At 41.3% G+C, this 24258-nt stretch overlaps 1 protein-coding gene across 8 annotated transcripts in view; it reads right to left on the bottom strand.

The window, feature by feature from the left end:
* FEZF2 (FEZ family zinc finger 2) overlaps positions 1 to 24258 on the bottom strand; it is a 141754-nt gene that overhangs the window by 100754 nt on the left and 16742 nt on the right. The window lies entirely within an intron of this gene.

Genomic DNA, 24258 nt, shown 5'->3' with positions numbered 1-24258 from the left:
TCTAAATGGACAAGAAGTACATGAAAAAGTACTCAACATCACTAGTCATCAGAGAATCTAAACAAAAAATGAGGTATCTGTTAGAAGGGCTAGTATCAAGAAAAAACAAACACACACACACACACAAAACAAATGTTAGGGAGAGTATGGAGAAAAAGGAACCCTTGTAGACCACTGGCAGGAATGTAAGTTGGTTCAGCCCCTATGAAAAATAGTTTGGGGGTTCCGCAAATTACAATCACAATAGGATCCAGAAATCCCACCTGGGGTACATAGCCAAAGGAAGTGAAAATAGAATATCAAAAAGACATCTACATTATTCACTGCAGCATTATTCACAATACTCAAGATAGGAAACAAGCCAAGTGCCCATCAAGAGATGAACGGATAAAGAAAACATGGTAAAAGAAACATGAATATGTATAACTGATTCACTTTTCTGTATACCTGAAACTGGTGAAACACTGTAAATCAACTATATACCAATAAAAAAAAAATAGTTATCAACAGGGACCTACTGTGTAGCACAAATAACTCTATGCAATACTTTGTAACAACCTAAATCGGAAAAGAATCTGAAAAAGAATAAATACATGTATATGTATAACTGATTCATTTTGCTGTACATCTGAAACTAACAGAACACTGTTAACCAACTATATTCCAATATACAATAAAAATTAAAAAAAAGAAAATGTGGTATACACTGGAATATTATTTGGTCATAAGGAAGGAAGGAAATCCTGTCATTTTTGACAACATGAATGGACCTTGAGGATGCTATTCCAAGGGAGATAAGTCAGATAGACAAAGACAAATATTGTATGATATCATTCCTATTCAGGATCTTCAAAAAGCCAAAGTCATAGAAACAGACAGCAGAATATGGTGGCTGGGGCTTGGGGGAATTAGAAAGATGTGGAAGATGAATGAGTTCTGGAGATCTAATGCAGAGCATATTGATTACAGTCTGTAATATAGTACTCAATACTCCAAAACTAGTGAGAGTCTAGATCTCAAATGTTCTCATCACACACAAAAAGAAGCAATAGTTATGTGACAGGAACTAAAGTTGTTAGCTAAAGCTACAGAGGCACTCACAAGACAATAAATAAATGTATCAATTCAACATGTACCTCTTAAATGTATACAAGGTTACAGGTCAGTTATATCTTAACTTTGAAATGTGGCTTATCCATAAAATAGAATATTATTTGGGAAGGAAATTCTGACACATTCTACCAAGTGGAGGAACCCTGAAGATGTTAACTGAAACAAGCCAGACAGAAAAGGACACATATCCTATGATGCCACTTGCGTAAGATACCTGAAGTAACCAAACTCACAGAGACAGAGTAGAGCAGCTCCCAGCAGTGGTTTTGTGTCTGTGAAACTCCTTATAAACAACATTCTAGTCCCAAGTCTGCCACTAACTGCCACTCCGTTTCCTCGGTGGTTGGAATTAGAGCTGTGTGGTGCAGCAGAGCTTTCTGCGATGGTTGAAATGTCCCGTGTCTGTGCAGTCCTACGTGACAGCCGCTAACCACACGTGGCTATGAGCATTTAAAATGGAGCTAATGCCCCTGAGAAGCTAAATTTTTATTTAAGGTTAAATTTGTAGAAAAAAAACTTTAAATATGTCTGTAATAACTTTTAACTGTTTTATGAAATCTAAATAGAAATCAAGTATTTCCCATGAAAATTTCATACCCAAGTGCAGATGTTCTATCAGTGTAAAATATACACTGGGTTTCAAAGACAGTATGAGCAAAGCAATGTTTGTATCTTGTTAATTTTTGTATTGATGACATATTGAGATACTTTCAATACAATGGGTTAAATGTAGTACTAAAATTAATTTCACTTATTTCTTTTAATTTTTTTCTAAAGTAACTGCTAGAAAATTCAAAGTTCCATATGGGTCTTACAATATATTTTACTGAAGAGTATTAAACTAGACAATTTCTCAGAGCCACAGCAATTCCCTGAATCAGGAGCTTTATAAACGTTTCCTAAAATCCACTCTAATATTTAAGAACAAAGACAATAATTACTGAATTTGGGGGGAAACTTAAATAGTTAATAGGACTTCCCTGGTGGCTTAGATGGTAAAGCGTCTGCCTACAATATGGGAGACCTGGGTTCAATCCCTGGGTTGGGAAGATCTCCTGGAGAAGGAAATGGCAATCCACTCCAGTACTCTTGCCTGGAAAATCCCATGGATGGAGAAGCCTGCTAGGTTACAGTCCATGGGGTCTCAAAGAGTTGGACATGACTGAGAGACTTTATTTACTTACTTTTAAATAGTTAATGGACATTTCATACTTCTAACACTTCACAAGGTAAGTGAAAGTTTTTTAACAGCTTCTGCTGCTAAGTCACTTCAGTCGTGTCCAACTCTGTGTGACCCCATAGACGGCAGCCCACCAGGCTCCCCCGTCCCTGGGATTCTCCAGGCAAGAATACTGGAGTGGGTTGCCATTTCCTTCTCCAATGCATGAAAGTGAAAAGTGAAAGTGAAGTCGCTCAGTTGTATCCGACTCATAGCGACCCCATGGACTGCAGCCCACCAGGCTCCTCTGTCCATGGGATTTTCCAGGCAGGAGTACTGGAGTGGGGTGCCATTGCTTTCTCCATTTTTAACAGCAGAGGAGAATATTGTTTTATCCTCACAATTTTATTTAGACACATTCATTTTTAGAATCTTGAGTCCAAATACAGTGTCTAAGAGATACAGATGTTCAGTAAATATGTTGCATCAATATTAAATCGAGGACTAGCATTTTGACCAGACTTTTAATTAAGGTACATTTGATGAGATTATTATTATTAAAGATCAAGTGGCGTGAAGCCTCAACCCAGATAAAATAATTTTGCATTGGTTTTCCTATGGTACAAGGTAAAAAGAAATTGACTACTGAAATCAAAGCTCTGTTTTTCCTCAGAACAACTTAGTAATCATTGGAAGCAATATTAATACTTGGTGATAACAGCATCTTTTATAGGAAAAGTACATTACTGACAATTACTATTAATCCTCAACTTGCAGATGGTGAAATGGAAGGACTGTCACTTAATGCCACATTAAGTGACAGTCTAAGTCACATCAGGGGTTCTCTCATTATACCTGGGTACTCAGCTCTGTTAGTGTTCTTTCCCATTCCCATTCCCACACCTCCAGGTTCTCCAGAGGAACCATCGAGAAGCAATTACCAGTTAAAATTAAGTGGAAAGGAAACACTGTTTTCACAAAGCACATATTTCAACTTCATAAACTAATAAATAGTCTGAGTCCAAAAGGGAATTAACATCATTGTCACTCACTAGTGAAAGGCTTGGAGAAGGCAATGGCACCCCACTCCAGTACTCTCGCCTGGAAAATCCCACGGACGGAAGAGCATGGTGGGCTGCAGTCCATGGGGTCGCTAAGAGTTGGACACGACTGAGCGACTTCACTTTCACTTTTCACTTTCATGCATTGGAGAAGGAAATGGCAACCCACTCCAGTGTTCTTGCCTGGAGAATCCCAGGGATGGGGGACCCTGGTGGGCTGCCATCTATGGGGTCACACAGAGTTGGACACGACTGAAGCCTTTATTTGAAATTATCTTTTTTAAAAAAAAAAGCAGATACACCAGGTTCTTGAAGTGTCTTACTCCGCTGGTATGGCAATACCAATGTCAGGAGGTATGGTGCTGTTTTTGTATCAACTCTGTAACTGCCTGCTCATCTAATGGAACATATTTTCTTCATCCACTCCCCTACAATGCTCATCCAATTCAGACTCTTCTCTAACTAGAACAAAGCCTCCTTTATCTCATCCCCCCTTTCAAAATGGAATTCGGAGTGAAATTCAATTCAAAAAATAATTATTACTGAGACCCAGAATGGCCTAAGATTACAGAGGAAGATCAACAACATGGCTGCCCCAGAGCCTCTTGTCTTTAGGGGAGTCACCTGGAGAGAGACAGATAAAGTGGAGAGTGATAAGAAGACCATGGTGGGACTTCCAATGCAGTCTGAGGAATGGCAGGGGTGGTGGGGGTGATAGGCGTGGAGCTATGGAAGCTGGGAGAGAGAAGAAACCAGGGCTACATTCTAAGCAGCTCTGAGTAGAAGAGCAGAAATTGGCCAAGGCACTTCCAGCCTTCAGAGAGCAGAGAAGCAAAGGCCACAGCTCTCTCACTGTACCCAACCTTTGTAAATGTGGGGAATCTCCACTTCATCATGTGATTTCTTCCCCAGCTCTCTCTCCACTGAGACTTCTCAAGTAAAGTCACCATTGTCCTCTGTCTCACCAAGTCCAACGTGTGTCCTAAGCATGCATCTTCCTCAATCTTTTAACAGCATACAATACATTCCCTCTCTCATTCCTGAACTCCTTCTCCTGGTTTCCAGAGCCCTGGCAATCCTGTCTACTGTCTTCTCCTTCCGAGTCTCTGCCTCCAGATACTGGAGTAGCCCTCAGCTCTTTCTCTGACCCTCTTCTTCTTTCTATTCCTCCAGTGATAACATCCAGTCTGTTGTATTAAGCATGCTCCCTTACGGCTAGTGCTAGTGTTCGTCACTTAGTCGTGTTCGTCACTTAGTCGTGTCCGACTCTTTGCGATACCACGGACTGTAGCCCACCAGGCTCCTCTGTTCATGGAATTCTCCAGGCAAGAAAATAGGAGTGGGTAGCCATTTCCTTCTCCAGAGCATCTTCCCAATCCAGGAATCAAACCAGGTCTCCTACATTACAGGCAGATTCTTTACCATCTGAGCCACAGGAAAGCCCATTAAGGGGACTACTTTCAAATATATACTCCCAGTTTGGATTTTTTTTTTTTTTAGTTTAATACCAATTCAACACCTACAGCTATTAAGTTGTGGCAAAAGTAATTGCAGCTTTTGCACTGTTGAAATTTGCTTTTGATATTGGAATACATTCTTAAATAAATGTGGTTATGTTACACATTATTTAATGCACATTTCTTGCTTTATGGGTTTTTTTTGGCTGCTGACTTATTACTTGTTGTCTATTTTATATTTATTTTAGACTATGGAAATGATGTTAGACAAAAAGCAAATTCTAGCAATTTTCTTGAGTTCAAAGTGGGTTGCAAAGCAGTGGAGACAATGCATTTGGCCCAGGAACTGCTAATGAACATACAGTGCAGTGGTGGTTGAAGAAGTTTTGCAAAGGAGATGAGACCCTTGAAGATGAGGAGCGTAGTGGAAGTTGACAATAACCACCTGAGAGCCACCATCGAAGCTGATCCTCTTACAACTACATGAAAGTTGCCAAAGAATTCAACACCAACCATTCTACGGTCATTCAGCATTTGAAGCAAATTGGAAAGGTGGAAAAGCTCCATAAGTGGGTGCCTCATGAGCTGACTGAAAATCAAAAAATATCATTGCTTTGAAGTGTCATCTTCTCTTATTCTATGCAACAACAAGGAACCATTTATCTACCAAATTGTGTCATGTGATGAAAAGTGGATTTTATACAACAACCAGCAATGACCAGCTCAGTGGTTGGACTAAGAAGAAGCTCCAAAGCAGTTCCCAAAGTCAAACTTGCACCAAAAAACTCATGGTCACTATTTGGTGGTTTCCTGCCTGTCTGATCCACTACAGCTTTCCGAATCCTGGCAAAACCATTACATCTGAAAAGTACGCTCAGCAAATCGATGAGATACATTGAAAACGGCAACACCTGTGCCCGACACTGGGCAACAGAAAAGGCCCAATTTTTTCCCATGACAATGCCTGATCACATATCACCACACCACCAACACTTCAAAAGTTGAACGAATTGGGCTACAAAGTTTTGCCTCATCTGCCATATTCACGTGACCTCTCGCCAACTGACTACCACTTCTTTAAGCATCTGGACAATTTTTTGCAGGGAAAAACACTTCTACAACCAACAGGGTGCAAAAAATGCTTTCCAAGAGTTCATCAAATCCCCAAGCACAGATTTTTACACTACAGTAATAAAGTTATTTCTTGTTGGCAAATATGTGTTGACTGTAATGGTTCCTATTTTGATTAATGAAGATGTGTTTGAGCCTAGTTATAATGATTTAAAACTCATGCTCCAAAACTGCAATTACATTTGTACCAGCCTAATAGTAGGCATGTCAAATGTGACATTTCCTAGAGCTCTAGATTTGTCCCTTCAAGCCTGCTCCCCTTGCAAGTCTTCTCTACATTCTAAGTGTCATCAGCATCCTCGAGTAGCTCACATCCCTCTTGGAGTTACCCTCATCTCTTCTTTTTCCCCCTCAAACCATACATACACATGTATCATCCACCATCATCCATCAGCCACTCATGCCAGCTCCCACCTACAAAATACATCCTGTATGTCACTCTTCCTCACGACCTCCAATGCCATGATCCCAGACACGCTTGCCTGGGTGTCTGCAATACTTGCTGCAATACACACTTGACTGTTCTCCATGCTGCCACACTTGTCCCTCTTCCCACCACCAGAGTCTCCTAAATAACACTGTCCCAGCCGCAAACCTCATACCCTGGAAATACAAGCACCTTTATCGTGGACCTCAATGTCCTTCATGATTTGGATCCCGCCTTCCTCTGTGACATCATTTCCTGCAGTCTGCCCCTTGGTCTCTGGGCTCCAGCCACAGCATCATCCCTCCGAACCCTCACTTTCACCTCAGCGCGTCTACACTTGCTGATGCATCTCCTGGGACGGCTCTTCTTTCCCTCGCTGCATTCAGGTCTTTGCTCAGACCTCCCCTCTTAGTAAAGGCCTTCACGGCCACCTTCTCCCTGCCTTTACAACCTTCATCACTTTGTTCACCTCATCGTCACAGGACATGACATTGTGCCACAGACCCTTAATATGTTGTCTCTTTCTCCCACTGAAACGCAAACTCAGGCTGGCAGAGGCTCTTGTATTGTCACCACTCTGTTGTAGTGCCTGGCACCTAGCAGGCACTTGAGGAATATTATTTTAAATAAATTTAAAGATAAAGAAGTTAATACCTTCCTTCTACTTCAAGTTATATTTGAGCAGAGTATAACCCTGGAGGAAAAAATCAGCAATGGCACCCCACTCCAGTACTCTTGCCTGGAAAATCCCATGGACGGAGGAGCCTGGTGGGCTGCAGTCCATGCGGTCGCTAGGAGTCGGACACGACTGAGCGACTTCCCTTTCACTTTTCACTTTCATGCACTGGAGAAGGAAATGGCAACCCACTCCAGTGTTCTTGCCTGGAGAATCCCAGGGATGGGGGAGCCTGGTGGGCTGCTGTCTATGGGGTCGCACAGAGTTGGACACGACTGAAGCGACTTAGCAGCAGCAGAGAAGCTACAGCAGAGAACCAGGTTGCAAACAAGCAGCAGCCAGTCTGGAGAGCCAGAGGCAAAAGAGGTGTAGAGAGAAAAACACAACTGCCACCCGAGGTAGCAAATGATTCCGAGTCTTGAGAATAACCTGGACACATGAGCTACACCAAGATACCATTTCTCACTCATCAGATGGGAGCAAGTAACACAGTATGGTATCAGCAAGTGGTAAAAAACATCCTCTCGGACGCTGCTGGTATGAATGGAAAGAGGGGCAGTACGGCCAATTTGCAAGGCAGCCTTGCAGTATCTATAAAATCCCCGAATTCACACAGCCTCTCATCCGATATTTCCATTTATAGTCTAGAGAAACGTTCACATAGCTGGACAATGAGGCATATACAGGAATGCTGCCTGGACCTTGGTTTGTAGTATTTAAAAGGTTAGGAACAAGTTGGACATCCTCGGTAGGGAAATGGAGACAAGCATGCTATCTACTCAGATAATGGGATATTATACAGTCGTTAAAAGGCACAAGCTTGATCTACATGTGACAACATGGATACCACGCTGAGACACACTTCTAAGTGGAAAAGGGAATATGCAGCCATTATTCACTATATCATTTCTATTAAAAATGTGTACATACAACTGATGAACATATTTGCAGAGCAGCAACGGAGACACAGACATAGAGAACAGGCTTATGGACACAGCTGTGGGGGAGGAAGGAGAGGGTGGGATGTAGAGAGAGTAACATGGAAACACACGTTACCATATGTAAAATAGATAGCCAATGGGAATTTGCTGTGTGGCTCAGAGAATTCAAACCGGAGCTCAGTAACAACCTAGAGGGGTGGGATGGGGAGGGACGTGGGAGGGATGTTCAAGTGCAAGGGGACAGTTAAACCTACGGCTGATTCATGCTGATGTTTGGTAGAAACCAGCATAATACTGTAAAGCTGCTGCTGCTGCTGCTGCTAAGTCGCGTCAATCGTGTCCGACTCTGTGTGACCCCATACACGGAAGCCCACCAGGCTTACCCGTCCCTGGGATTCTCCAGGCAAGAACACTGGAATGGGTTGCCATTTCCTTCTCCAGTGTATAAAAGTGAAAAGTGAAAGTGAAGTCACTCAGTCGTGTCCAATTCTTAGTGACCCCATGGACTGCAGCCCACCACGCTCCCCCGTCCCTGGGATTCTCCAGGCAAGAACACTGGAGTGGGTTGCCATTTCCTTCTCCAATGCATGAAAGTGAAAAGTGAAAGTGAAGTCGCTCAGTCGTGTCCAATTCTTAGTGACCCCATGAACTGCAGCCCACCAGGCTCCCCTGTCCCTGGGATTCTCCAGGCAAGAACACTGGAGTGGGTTGCCATTTCCTTCTCCAATGCATGAAAGTGAAAAGTGAAAGTGAAGTCGCTCAGTCGTGTCTGACTCTTAGCGGCCCCATGGACTGCAGCCTAGCAGGCTCCTCCGTCCATGGGACCCTCCAGGCAAGAGTACTAGAGTGGGGTGCCATCGAGTTCTCCACTGTAAAGCTAGTATCCCTCAATTAAAAAAAAGCAAATAAAAAAAGCCTTGCTGATAAGAATCAAAAGTTAAAATATTTGTTTGTAATGTTTGTAAAGACACTACATTACGTGAGACACGCTTGTAATATAATAGTAAATGATAAAAACAGAATTTCAAATCCTACATACCATATTGTTTAACATTTTAAAATGAAACACTGAATAATGGATTTAAGAGGCACACTAAAAAAAATGTATACACACAAGATTACTACACGTCTCACAAGAATATAGTGTTTTTTGTATGTTGGAGGACACAAAATCAAGTAAATTGTCCAAGGGGAGCTCATCTTTATATGTAACACTGTAATATTTCACAGGTAATTTACAGAGAGAACTGTTGTTGTTGTGTAGTTGCTAAGACATGTCTGACTCTTTTGCAGCTCCATGGACTGTAGCCCCCCAGGCTTCTCTGTCCATGGAGGGGGCTGCCATTTCCTTCTGTAGGGAATCTTCCTGACCCAGGGACTGATCCCGAGTCTCTTACGTCTCCTGCACTGGCAGGCAGGTTCTTTACCACTGAGCCCTAGGAAAGCCCACATATACATTATTTTAAGAACACTTATGGGCTTCCCTGGTGGCTCAGACGGTAAAGAATCTTCACGCAATGTGGGAGACCTGGGTTCAATCCCTGGGTTGGGAAGATCCTCTGGAGAAGGGCATGGCAACCCACTCCAGTATTCTTGCCTGGAGAATCCCCATGGACAGAGGAGCCTGGTGGCCTACAGTCTGTGGGGTCACAAAGAATCAGACATGACTGAGCAACCAAGCACAGAAGAATACATAGGTATATATTCCTGGAGCAGTAAGACTGAGGCAAGTAGTGGCAGTAACTGAGACCAGGGAGGCTGCCTGGGGCAAGGAGTCAACAGGCTAGTGTACCAGGCTAAGTCCTGTGGACTTTATTCAATGATTCTACACCATTCATCATTTCTCCAGTTTAATTTGTAGCTTTGAGAACCAAGAGAAACCTCTCAATAATTAGGACTGACCCTATACATTTTGAAAATGTATTTGAAATCATTACATTCTCTTGCAGCCTTGCACAACCATCACGCCTATAAGCCCCTTTTATGATGTACAAAAGTTGCCCTGCTTAAAGCATTATATTCTTTTAGATGTCATAAAAAAAAAAAAAAACAGAGGCTGAATATGGCACCTATTAAATTACCCTGCCCTATCTCTTTGAAATTCCAGGAAAAAACTTGAAGTTGAAAGAAAAATGAGGATGCTTAATTATAAAGATGTTTTCAGCCTGCATAATTAATAACTGCTTTATGGTGACAGCATTCAGTCTATTAGCCAGCATATCATTCACCCAAACTTGTGTTGAGCTCAGTGGTATTAGGTATTCAGACTACACTGATGAGCAAGGACAATCCCCACTCTCATGGAATTTACAGACTAGGAAGCGAAAGGTATTAGATATACTACTGCAACAAAGAATGTAAAACTGCAACAGCAGCTGACTGTGGCTCAGATCATGAACTCCTTATTGCAAAATTCAGACTGAAAATTCAGACTGAAATTCAAATCACTAGGCCATTCGGGTATGACCTAAATCAAATCCATCATGATTATACAGTGGAAGGGACAAATAGATTCAAGGAAGTAGATCTGATAGAGTGCCTGAAGAACTATGGATGGAGGTTCATAACACTGTACGGGAGGTGGTGATCAAAACCATCACAAGAAAAAGAGATGCAAGAAGGGAAAATGGTTGTCTGAAGAGGCCTTCCAAATAGCTAAGAAAAGAAGAGGAGCAAAAGGCAAAGGAGAAAAGGAAAGATATACCCATCTGAATACAGAGTTCTAAAGAATAGCAAGGAGAGATAAGAAAGCCTTCCTCAGTGATCAGTCCAAAGAAATAGAGGAAAACAATAGAATGGGAAAGACTAGAGATCTCTTCAAGAAAATTAGATACCAAGGGAACATTTCATGCAAAGATGGGCTCAATAAAGGACAGAAATGGTATGGACCTAACAGAAGCAGAAGATATTAAGAAGAGGTGGCAAGAATATACAGAACTATACAAAAAAGGTCTTCATGACCTGGATAACCACGATGGTGTGATCACTCACCTAGAGTCAGACATCCTGGAGTGTGAAGTCAACTGGGCTTAGGAAGCATTACTACGAACAAAACTAGTGGAGGTGATGGAATTCCAGTTGAGCTATTTCCAATCCTAAAAGATGATACTGTGAAAGTGCTGCATTCAGTATACCAACAAATTTGGAAAATTCAGTAGTGGCCACAGGATCGGAAAAAGTCAGTTTTCATTTCAGTCCCAAAGAAGGGCAATGCCAAAGAATGTTCAAACTATCATGCAATTGCATTCATTTTGCATGCTAGCAAGGTAAAGCTCAAAATCCTCCAAACTAGGCTTCAACAATAATGTGAACCAAGAACTTCCTGATGTACAAGCTGGACTGAGAAAAGGCAGAGAAACCAGAGATCAAATTGCCAACATGTGTTAGATCATAGAAAAAGCAAGGGAATTCCAGGAAAACATCTACTTCTGCTTTATTAACTATGCCAAAGCCTTTGACTATGTGGATCACAACAAACTGTGGAAAATTCTGAAAGAGATGAGAATACCAGACCACCTTACCTGCGTCCTAAAAAACTTGTATGCAAGTCAAAAAGCAACAATTAGAACCGGACATGGAACAACGGACTGGCTTCAAATTGGGAAAAGAGTACATCAAGGCTGCATATTGTCACCCTGCTTATTTAACTTATATGCAGAGTACATCATGGGAAATGCCAGACTGGATGAAGCACAAGCTGGAATCAAGATCACTGGGAGAAATATCAATAACCTCAGATATGCAGATTTTACCACCCTTCTGGCAAAAAAACCATGAGGAACTAAAGAGCCTCTTGATGAACGTGAAAGAGGAGAGTGAAAAAGCTGTGTTAAAACTCAACATTCAAAAATGAAGATCATGGCATCCAGTCCCCTCACTTCATGGCAAATAAATGGGGAAAAACTGGAAACAGTAACAGACTTTATTTTCTTGTGCTCCAAAGTTACTGCAGACCATGACAGCAGCCATGAAATTAAAATTCACTTGCTCTTTGGAAGAAAAGCTATGACAAATCTAGACAGTGTATTAAAAAAGCAGAAACATCACTTTCCAACAAAGGTCTGCATGGTTACAGCTATGGTTTTTCCAGTAGTCATGTATGGATGTGAAAGTTGGACCATAAAGCAGGCTGAGCGCCAAAGAATCGATGCTTTAGAACTGTGGTGCTGCAGAAGACTGTTGAGAGTCCCTTGGACTGCAAGGAAATCAAACCAGTCAATCCTAAAGGAAATCAACCCTGAATACTCATTTAAGGACAGGTGCTGAAGCTCTAAGACTTTGGCCACCTGATGCAAAGAGCCAACTCATTGGAAAAGACCCTGATGCTGGGAAAGACTGAAGGCAGGAGAAGAAGGGGACAACAGAGGATGAAATGGTTGGATGGCATCACCGATTCAATGCACATGACTTTGAGCAAACTCTCAAAGTTTGCTTTGAGATAGAGATGATGGACAGGGAAGCCTGGTGTGCTGCAGTTCATGGGGTCCCAAAGAGTTGGACAAAACTGAGCGACTGAACAACAAAAACAATAAGTTCTACAAAGGAATGGCCCGAGGTGTTTTAAGCACATAATGGGAGAATATGACTTAAGGTCATGGAAAGTTTTTCTGGAGAAGTAGAGACTGAGATTTAAAGGAAGAAAAGAAAAAAAAAACCCCTATGTTCTGCAGCAGTGGATAAGGCAGTTAACTCCTCTTGATAAATGGAACAGCATACGTAAACATCCTGTGGCCCCAAACGCAGAATGCCAAGATTTCAAAGGGCCTGTGAGGACACAATAGCTGAAAAAAAGTGGTTTTGTTTGTTTTCTGCTGTTTCCTAATTTCTTTACTTGGAGAAAAATGATGAGAATATAAAATTGATATATCATGTAACTAAATACTTGACCTTGCCATCTTGCTCTGAATCATGCTTTTTTTTAAAAAAAAAAAAAAAGAAGTGCCAAACAAGGCTTTAAATCCACTGCTTGAGAATGAGACTACAAATCTGAGGCTGCTGCGTCTTCTCTGGTCTGAGTTACTTAATCAAGCTCCACAAACAGTCAAATCAATAACCTCTTAGAATGAGTAGCCTGTATATTCATAATATAAGAAAAATTCTTATACCTCATGGCGGGGGCAGGTGGGTGAAGAGCCAAAGCATTTCTATAGCTCCATATAGATGACATTGATGGCTGAAATTTTAACTTTGGGCTACCTCTTGGCATGTACAGAAACTGGCTTTCTACAAGAAGAAAAGTTTGTTCTTGAGTTCCCAACAAGCATCAGTCAATGCCCTCAGGAATAACTTTCCAGAATGTTCTTGACTACAACCCATATTAAGAAAGCTATCTTTCAGTGTGACTTACCACAGATATATAAACACATAAAGTTTTATATTTCAAATAAACCAAATATAAAAAGATTTTTTAAAAAGAGTTCACTGGGGCCTATGGTCAACTAATCTATGACAAAGGAGGCAGGAATATACAGTGGAGTAAAGACAGTCTCTTCAATAAGTGATGCTGGATGGAGATGCAGATAGAGAACAGACTTATGGACACAGCAGGCGTGGAGGGGTAGGAAGGAGCGCGTGGGATGAATGGGGAGAGTAGCATGCAAATATATACACTAACATATGTCAAATAGATGGCCAGTGGGAATTTGTTGTATGACTCAGGGAACTCAAACCAGGGCTCTGTGACAACCTAGAGGGGTGGGATGAGGTGGGAGGGAACTGACATATGTATACTTATGGCTGATCCCTGTTGATGCATGGCAGAAACCAACACAATACTGTAATTATTCGTCCATTAAAAATAAATTTTAAAAAGATAAGTGGTGCTGGAAAAACTGGACAGCCACATGTAAAAGAATGAAATTAGAATACTCTCTAATACCACACACAAAAATAAACTTGAAATGGATTAAAGACCTAAAAGCAAGGCCAGATACTTTATAAAACTTTTAGAGGAAAATACAGGAAGAATACTCTCTGACATAAATCACAGCAAGATCTTTCTGGATCCACCTCCTACAGTAATAAAAATAAAAACAAAAACAAACAGAAGAGAATCTACAGAATGGAAGAACATATCTGCAAACCAAGCAACTGACAAGGGATTAACATCCAAAATAAACAAAGAGCAACTCAGTATCAATAAAACAAACAACCTAATCAAAAGTGGGTGGAAGATCTAAATAGATATTTCTCCAAAGATGACATATAGATAACCAAAAAGTACATGAAATGATGTTCAATATCTAATCAACATTAATTATAAGAGAATGCAAATCAAAACTATAAGGAGATTATCACCTTATACTGATCATAATGGCCATAATAATAATAATAAAAAAAATCTACAAGCAGGAGTTCCCTGGTGGCACAGTGGATAAGAATCCGCCTGCCAATGTAGGGGACATGGGTTCAATCTCTGATCGGGGAAGATTCCACATGCCTTGGAGCAGCTGAGCCCATGTGCCATAATTACTGAAGCCTGAGCGCTCTAGGGCCCTTGAACCACAACTAGTGAGCCCCTGGGCCGCAACTACTGGAGCCGGTGCACCCTAGACTCCAAGCTCCACAACAAGAGAAGCCGCCTCAATGCGAAGCCTGTGCACCGCAACTAGAGAGCAGACCCCGCTCACAACTAGAGAGCCTGCATGAAGCAATGAAGACCCAGAGCAGGCAAAAATAAATACATAATAAATAAATGCGGCAGTGTGTACATGTCCAAAATACATTTTTTAAAAAAATATACAAACAATAAGTATTGGAGAGGGTGTGGTGAAAAGGGAACCCTCCTATTCTACTGGTGGGAATGTAAATTGGTGCAGCCATTATGGAGGATAGTACAGAGGTGACTTTAAAAGCTAAAAACAGAGCTACCATATGATCCAGCAATCCCACTCTTGGGCATATATTTGGAGAAAACCATAACTTGAAAAGATGCATGCACCCCAGCGTTCACTGCAGCACGATTTACAACAGCCAAGACATGGAAGCAACCTAAATGTCCACTGACAGGAATGGATAAAGAAGATGTGGTACCTACATACAATGGCATGTTATAAACATTCAAACAGAACAAAATAATGCCTTTTGCAGCAACATGGATGGACCTAGACACTGTCATACTGAGTGAAGTAAATCAGAGAAAGACAAGTATCATGATTGCTTATATGTGGCATCTAGGGAAAAAATGGTACAAGTGAACTGACAAAACAGAAATCGTCTCACAGATGCAGAAAACCAGCTGTTACCTGGGAGAAGGTGGGGTGGGTAATTTGGGAGGTAGGGATTGACATATACACACACACCTATACATAAAACAAATAACTAATAAGGACCTACTGAGGGCTTCCCAGGTGGCGCAAGTGGTAAAGAATCCACCTGCCAATACAGGAGATGCAAGAGGCGTGGGTTCAATCCCTGAGTCAGGAAGATTCCCTTGAGCAGGAAATGGCACCCCCCGCAGTATGCCTGTCTGGAAAATTTCATGGGCAGAGGAGCGTGGCAGGCTACTATCTACTGGGCCACAAAGATTCAGACATGACTGAGCACACACAAGGACCTACGGTATAGCATAGGGAACTCAATACTCATAATAACCTATATGGGAAAAGAATCTAAAAAAGAGTAGATATATGTAAATGTATAACTGATTCACTCTATACCTGAAACTAACACAAACTGTAAATGAGGGACTTCCCTGGTGGTCCAGTGGTTAAGATTCTGTGCTTCCACTGCAGGGAGCAGGGGAACTAAGATTCCTGCATGCTATACGATGTGGTCAAAAATAAAGTTAAAAAAATAAAGCTTTGTATGGATGATGTCTCAAGTGTATTAAATAACATTATTTTAATAAATATTATAAATTAATTATATGCCAATAAATTGTTTTTAAAAAAAGAGTTCACTGGGGAAATTAGAATATTTGAATATTTTAGGGACTGGCTATTACATGATATTAACTGTTAATTTTATTAGGTTTGGTAACAATTACATTATGGTTTTGTAAGAAAACGCACACACTTAAAAATATATATACATCCTGAAATATATGAGAGTAAAATGAAGTAATGTCTGGGATTCACTTTAAAATATAATCGGCCAAAAAAGAGATAAAACTGGTATGGCACAAATCTTGACAACTGTTGGATCTGGGTGATGAACATATGTGGGTTTATTATATTATTCTCTCTACTTTTGTATATGCTTGAACTTTTTCATAGTAAAAAAATTAAGTTCAAAGGAAATGAATCTACTCTTACCCTGGCTATGTATAACGCTCTTTCATATTTCCGGGTTTTTTAAAACTAAATAATAGAGGGGGAAAAGAATGGTGGTGGTGACCCCCTCTAAGTTAATTTAATGATGCTCTAAAGGTTTGTGGTACATGGTTTGAGATTTATAGCTACCTGGTCTTTGCTCTGCCCATATGGAATCATTCTATCACAAAAGAGACATCTTGGTCACTTGAATGCAAATCAAAAACAAAAAGCCTAATTCTATTCAATGTTTCCAACTTCTAAAAATGTAATGCTTCCTGACATTTCCATAGTTGTCTATTTAAGTTCAGTGTAAATAGCTGCTGCCACTTCGGGAGCGCCTGGTAATGTCTATCACAGTACAAGGATGAATGTCTCTCTGGTGACATCTAAATGTTGATCTTGTAAATTCTACGGCAACACGTAATGTAGTACAAGGGTATGCCAAGTAGCATCAAAAACATTTTTTTTTTCAAAAGCTGGGTTTAATGTAAATGTCAAATCAACTCAGAGGAAAACAAATTACAAAATGTATTCAGATGATTTTGGCTAATTAATTATCTCCATTGATAATATTTTGAACTTTGGACGCATAGGTTATCAAATGCATCGTTTCTGTTGTTAGTTATAATTGCTAACTTACACAACACGGTGATTGTATATGTTGCTAAAATGTAAGACAAATCATTATTTTTTAATTTTTTATATATGGGAATTTTATATTTTTATGTGGGAATTTCCAACATTAAATTTATATACACCCAGTGTTTTTTACTGTACTGAGATATGTATTGAAAACAATGCTCGTGATCCCAAAGATAAATACATCACACTCGCCTTCCTTTTGCTCACCTGGGGGAGATCACCCATCAGTTCCAAAATGCCACTGTGACTTTGTGAATGTGACTGGATAGCTAACATTTATAACACTTCCTCCACCTGCTTAACTGCAACTGTATTTTATTCAAATGTAACCTTTTTCCAAGCCTCAAGCACTTTAGGGAAGCTGGGTTACATAAACCCTTTTATCTAAACCAGTTATGGTAATCCCCTTCTCCCTGCCATTGATTGGTTTAGTAATGAACACGTGATCAAATTCTGGCCAATGAAATAGGAGAGTAAGCGAGGTAGGGGGGGTTTCTGGAAGAGTTTCTCCTGCTCCTCTAAGAGGTAGAAGATTATTCACGTGGACACTGTCAGAGCTGCACATGAGGCTGGGTCCCCTGCAGCATCTTTCTACCAGCCTCAAAGAGAACTTTGCATAGAGGAGAACCAATCTAAGACAATCACACGTAAAAAGAACTGAGGCTCCTACTTCTGAGTTTCTTACACTGTGAAATGGTCAATTTCCTTACCCTTTAAGCCTCTTGCATGTTACTTGCAGCTAAGAGTTCTTAAATGATACATGAGCTTTTTTAGCATTTTAAACTAAACTTCCTATCTATTATTTATTAAGTGAACTGTGAGCTTAAACTGAGTGGATCTGTGTGACTCCAGAACAGCTGGTCATTTCAGCTCAAAAACACCAAAAGTAAGTTGGGATGGGATCAAAGAAAAACACTAATGTACCAGTCTCTGAGAAATTTAGGAGTACTCTAGCCAACAGGGTGAGGCTGAGTAGAGAGAAGAAAAGATCAACAACAACAAAAAAAGTGGTGCCTAGGTTAACTCTATTAGAACAAGGGGGCAAAAACTCAAACATCTGAATTTCATATATCATGGATCTCAAAATGTCTGGAGGCATGACTATAAGGTGTCAGCTGCAAGTGAGAAAGATCTCAGCTAATTATGAGACTACATGGTAGTGTGTGGTGTATCAAAGCAGGTGACTTCTGAAGCTAAGTATCAGCAGAGGGAGAGATGCTGATCTAGTCTAAGGGTTGGAGAGAGAGGGAGAAGGAAAATGACTGAATTTTGACAAGAGATCTTTTTGTGGGAAAGGGGATGCTGCTGCTGCTAAGTCGCTTCAGTCGTGTCCGACTCTGTGCGACCCCATAGACAGCAGCCCACCAGGCTCTGCCATCCCTAGGATTCTCCAGGCAAGAACACTGGTGTGGGTTGCCATTTCCTTCTCCATTGCGTGAAAGTGAAAGTGAAGTCACTCAGTCGCATCTGACTTGTAGCGACCCCATGGACTGCAGCCTACCAGGCTCCTCTGTCCATGGGATTTTCTAGGCAAGAGTACTGGAGTGGGGTGCCATTGTCTTCTCCGAAGGGGATGCTGGGCCACCCTTATTTTGCAACTGATGAGAAACGATTAGCTAGGCAAGGAATGGGCAGAAGGGCTGTATCACTCTGTCTTCACCAAGGACTCTTCATAATTTTTAGAAAGGCATGCCAGGTACAGGAAAAAGTAGGTAGCACTTGGTTTTCATTAAGTGCAGGCGGATAATGTGAAGGTAACTGTTTTGACTCAAAAAACATCTTGAGCTCCTTGAAAGAAAGGAATGATGTCATTTCTAAATGGGAATTATGTATTTTATGTAAAGGAGTTATATGCCTGGCATATGCTATTTAAAGCAAAAATGATCACAGCATATGTTTTGTTTTTTGTTACTTCAGTAACAGTCAATGTTAGAACATCACCCAACACATAGTAGGCATGCAGATTCTGGTTGAAGAAGTATTTCTTGAGTATTTACTAGAAAAAGTTGAAAAGGTGGAACATTTATTCAGCCAAACACAGGGGGGAAAGCTTTCTTAACATATAAAACTTCTAAATAAATTTAAAATATTTTCTTTTTTTCTTTTTTGCAAAATACACCTTTTAGAATAAATTATTTCTATTATTACTTCTGGGGTTTTTTTTAGCTGACAATTTTTTAAACTAGCAAATATATTTTTAAACAGTTTCTAAAACTAAAGAAAGCTTGATAATTAGGTGTAAATAGAGATGTGAGTGGCAATTCTATTTAAACTCTTTAAAATCCATTCTACACTTGTTAGTATTAATGCAGCATTTGATTTTTAGTCGAATTTGAATGGAGATAATATATAGCCATATCTGCCCGTGACAGAAGCTATCATGGATTTCAAATATGTTTATTATTTAAAATCCCATAAAATAAGTCTAATGGTTCAACAGGGATTTTCATTAATAGGGACAAGACTTTATAAACCACATTTGCAAAGTGTACAAAGCACATTTAAATCTAATCTGACCCACACATGTACAATTTCTTAGAAGCTTATCAAATCCAAGCCTTTGAAAATGCATACACTGTAACAGATTTTTCAAAAACATGATGGAAAATATATACCACCCAGCTAAACACTCTCTTGATTTAGAATCGAGGCCTATATGTTTCTATTTCCATAGTGACTATTGCTGTGGAATCGACATGTTTTAATTTAGATTTGAGATTATAAACATCGTTTGGAGACAGAATTTATTTTCTCTCCTACAACTTCTGAAAATTGATCAGTCTAAGTGCTACAGAACAGAAGCAAATTCTGAAGTAAGATTCAGAAATTATTTGGCTTGAGGGGCATTTTTTATTAACAGAAGATGAGTTTTTATGAAAATTTATGGCTTTTTAACCCTTACAATTTTTTCATGAATGTTCATACTTTGTAAAAATACTCTAAAGAAGGGATTTCCAACAGGCCTCTCTCAGAAGCATTTAAACTGTGTTAAGATGTAATTGTTTTGTTTTTTAAGTCAAGGTCATAAGGATTCTGCAAATATTTTTGCCTAAATTTCTTAAAAGGTTAAAATAAGACTTTTTTCCCCTTCATTCATCATCTGAGAAGGGTAGTTAGAATGTGACTCACATTTAGCAATGTAAATTAGCAATCCAAATGACTAATGAAAAGAGGAGAATGAATTATATTCTTTTTAAAATCCTTATTTATTTTGTGGGCAGGAGAATTGATGCATGGCAACTTTCACCCTTTCTGGTTAGCTCCTTGCTTCTGTCATGCCTATGTCTCCTCAATTCCTTTTTTGGCCATACCCCGCAGCGTGTGGGAACTTAGTTCCCTAGCCAGGGATCCAACCTGCACCCCCTGCAGTGGAAGCGCAGAGCCTTAACCACTGGACCTCCAGGGAAGTCCCTACTCTTTTTATTAACGTTTTCCATGAGCTTTCTCTCTCTTTTGGAACCCCTACTCTCCCTCTGCTCAAGAAGCTTATAAATGAGAATGGGCAGGGGCGAGGAAAGCGGTGAAAGAAGCAGAGGTTGCCAAGTGCTAGGGTGGCGAGCAGCTCAAGATGCTGGCGGAGAAGAAAGAGCAAACCCAAGGACAAACGTGAACCCTGGGAGAAAATGAGGTGAGCAGGAACACGTCCCAAGAGCTCTACGAAAGGAAAATGTCTTATATCCTGAAAGGAAGGTCTACTTCTTCAAATAAAAACAAACTCAGACAACTTCCCTTCACAAGGTTCATATGACCCCCACAGCCCAGCTGCTACAGAAGCAGCTGCCAGCCCACACCTTGGGGCCTGCAGGGACTAGAAAGCCATACTAATTAAGGTCGCTCTTGAACTGCAGCTTTTAGTTTTGGAGAAATAAGGTTGAAAAATGCTTCATAAATCCACCCTCTTCAACAATTTCTGATTTTTTTTTTGTTCTCGCTGAAGAATAAAGCTAAACCAAAAGTTTATACACCCCCATTCATTGATAGAACTGCTCCATCCTCAGAAGCCAGCTTCTCAGCCCAGAGATGGTCTTCAATGAAAAGAAACTGTGAGTCTGCAAAGGGGAAGCCAGGAGAGATGTCAAGGAGAGGAGATTTCATTCATGATTAGCCAGACTCACCAATGCTAACTGAAAGCTAACGCTTTGCAGTACTACTGCAATATGATTTCTCTCAAAGACTGCGAAGTGTTTGCTGAAGACGTGTGTGTGTGTGTTGCGTGTGTGTTGCTTGTCATGTTTGACTCTTTCAACCCTATGGACTGTAACCCACCAGACCTCCTCTGTCCATGGGATTCTCCACCCAAGAATACTGGAATGGGTTGCTATGCTCTCCTCTAGGGGAATTTTCCCAACCCAGAGATCAGAATCATGTCTCTCACATCTCCTGCTTTGGCAGGTGGGTTTTTTTTTTTTTTTTTTTTTTTACCACTAGCGCCACCTGGGAAGCCTGTAGTTTATTCAAATATGTCTGGTACACTCTTTGAAGGGACCACATTTACTATCCAGGGACAGATTAATTCATTCTTCGATGAGATACTCAGTGAATGTTTGCTGGAACTCTGAGGGCCATGAAGAACAATGGGCCAAGATAGTCATTCATTCCAAATTTACTAAACACCTCTTATGTGTTATGTGCTCTTCTGGGATCCAAGGAATACAGCAATGAAGAAAATACATAAAAATCCCTGCCCTAATAAAGAAGGAAAGGGAAGAGGGAAAAAGTGGGAGTGAGTGTGAGTCTATGGGCATAGAAAGGAGGAAAGTTTCACATTTCAAACTGACTGGCATGGAAGGCCTTCCTCGAGACCTGAAGGGAGAGATAATCCATGGGGATAAAAAGTTCCAGAGGAAGGCATGGAAAGTGCAAAGGTCCTGAGGCAGGGGCTTGCCCAGCATGTGTGAGCAATATCAAGCAGGCCATGGAGCGAGGGAGGGGAAACAAGCAGACAAGCTCAGATGCCAATTTAAGGGGATGGGTGTGGGACCTTGAAAGTCAGAATTAGGCTTTTACTCTTGGGCGGTAAATGGTAAAGCATTCAAGGGCTACAAGCAGAGTGACTGATATTTTGCAGCAAACAGTTACTGGGCATCTATTGTGAGCCAGGCGCTGTGCTAGTCCAGACGTGTGGGTGCTGGGGATGTGCGATCAACATGGAAGACATGGTCCCTGCCCTCATGGAGCTTAGACTGGAGAAGGACAGAAACACAAGCAAGAAAACCAGCTGACAAAAATGGTGGCTTGTGACCATTCTGAAAACAAAATCCAGGCCCTGCATCCTTGCATAATGCTAGACGGGGTTAGAGAATGGGTCTAGGTGTTGAGGAAGACATCTTCAAGGAGGTGATACTGGAGGTGAGTCTTCAATGAGACAGAGGAGCTAAATATAATGATGGGGAACGGAGTACATCAGGCAGTCTGTGCTAAGTCACTTCAGCCGTGTCCGACTCTTTGTAACCCCATGGACTGTAGCCCGCCAGGCTCCTCTGTCCATGGGATTCTCCATGAAAGAATACTGGAGGGGGTTGCCCGGCCCTACTCCAGGAGATCTTTCTAACATCAGGCAGAGGGAACTGCATATTCTAGGGCCTGAGATATGAACAGGTGTGGCTTATTGCAAGGACAGAAAGACACCAGGACAGCTAGTCCGCAAAGCATGGAGGACAGCAGACAGAGGATGAGATTGTAGCCTCAGGCTGGAGGTAGACCAGAAAATGCTTGAGCCCCGGGGAAGAGATCTGAAGAAGACATTGGTGATCCAAGGAAGAAAAATGTCACACATTATACAAGAGCTATGGACAAAAAGCTGTGAGGGTTTTCAATGAGGCACTTGGAGGAAGGAAGTTATGTTGAACTGAGCTTTGAGGGGGCACAGAATTGAGGTGCGCCAGGAGGGGAGAGGACCCTGTGAAGGCGGAACGGGCACAGAGGGAGTGAACCCTGTCATCAGCACTTGCCGCATAACAGCTGGGCCCCACTGCAGTCCTTGGGAATTCCCCTTTCCCCTAAATGAAAGGGCATGTGCCCGGAAGGTTTGAGAGAAATAAAAACTACTATTCACAGAATTCCTGTGCATAGTAAATGCCAAACAAATACTCGTTCTCATGTGTGTTAGTCGTTCAACCGTGTCCAACTCTTTGCAACCCCATGAACTATAGCCTGCCAGGTTCCTCTGTCCATGGGATTGTCCAGGCAAGAATATTGGAGTGGGTAGCCACGCCCTTCTCCAGGGGATCTTCCCGACCCAGGAATCGAACCTGAGTCTCAGATTCTTTACCATCTGAGCCACCAGGGAAGCCCGTGAGTTCTCATGACAGAATATAAATGCTGCTGATTTAAGTTCTTGTCCCCCAATTTGAGAGACAGGAGGGAACCAGCAACAGTTATCTTCTGAACTTTGTATATCCTTTTCAACACTCGATTTTTTTTTTTAAAGGAGGAAGTACCTAGCTTCATTCAGACCTAGATTTCATGAGCGTGGAACTTGGCATGGGACATGCATGACTGACAACCCCACACTGTGGTCCTCCCAGTGTACTCAGGGAAAACAAAGGAAAAAGTAAGCCATGCCTTAATACAAGCCCACCTAGGATTAATGAGGTGGAGCGAGGGGAGCTAGGGCTCTTTTCAAGGATAAGCCTCACAAAGACCAGACCCACCCCCAACGTTACTATATTATGTACGTCCTTCGTTTCCAATAAAGACCTTTGTGATGCAGGTTATGCTCAAAGGATGAGCAGGAGCCAGCCACAAGAACAGTGAGGGAGAAGAGCCCACTCTACAGCTGAGAACAAGAAACGCAGGTGCAAACTATCAGATGTGGGGAAAACTCCAAACAAACAAAATCAGCCACCATTTAAAAAAAAAAAAAAAAACCTCATGGGGAAATGAAAATCTCTTCTCTCTTGCAGGCACTCTGGCATCTATTTTCCCAGAGGACGGAATGCCTAATACTGACTTCCGAAGCTATTGATTTCCCACGATCTAAGCAGGAGTGATGTGAGGAGTACTTTAAGCATACAGCTTCCACTTGTGAGTTCTGCGGAGCACCCCTTGAGGGACGCAACAGCAAACATCAGTGCATTCTTCTTCCAACACAATATTCCTCTGCAGTAGATCGTCAGTGGTCTTATGTCAATTTTAAAGATTTGAGAGAAAGCCATCGAGACCCCGCATCTTCTTCAAATTAATCTTCGGCCTACAGTTTAAATCCCACGTTTACTCTGGCTCACTCAAGACATCCAACTCTGCTCTGCTCTCCTCCCCAGAGAAACCCTACACATGTTATCACAGACGTGTAGTATGTGAGAAATTTACGTGAGAGAAAATTCAGGCCAAGAGGACAATTTATCTAAAAGTCATGCATTTTCATGAATTAGCCACAAGTCAGAGCATTTTGACT

This window comes from Bubalus kerabau, chromosome 20 (assembly GCF_029407905.1).
Source record: "Bubalus kerabau isolate K-KA32 ecotype Philippines breed swamp buffalo chromosome 20, PCC_UOA_SB_1v2, whole genome shotgun sequence".
NCBI classification, from domain to species: domain Eukaryota; kingdom Metazoa; phylum Chordata; class Mammalia; order Artiodactyla; family Bovidae; genus Bubalus; species Bubalus kerabau.
The sequence above is the reverse complement of the archived record's forward strand: the minus strand, read 5'-3'. Positions and strand labels throughout refer to the sequence as shown.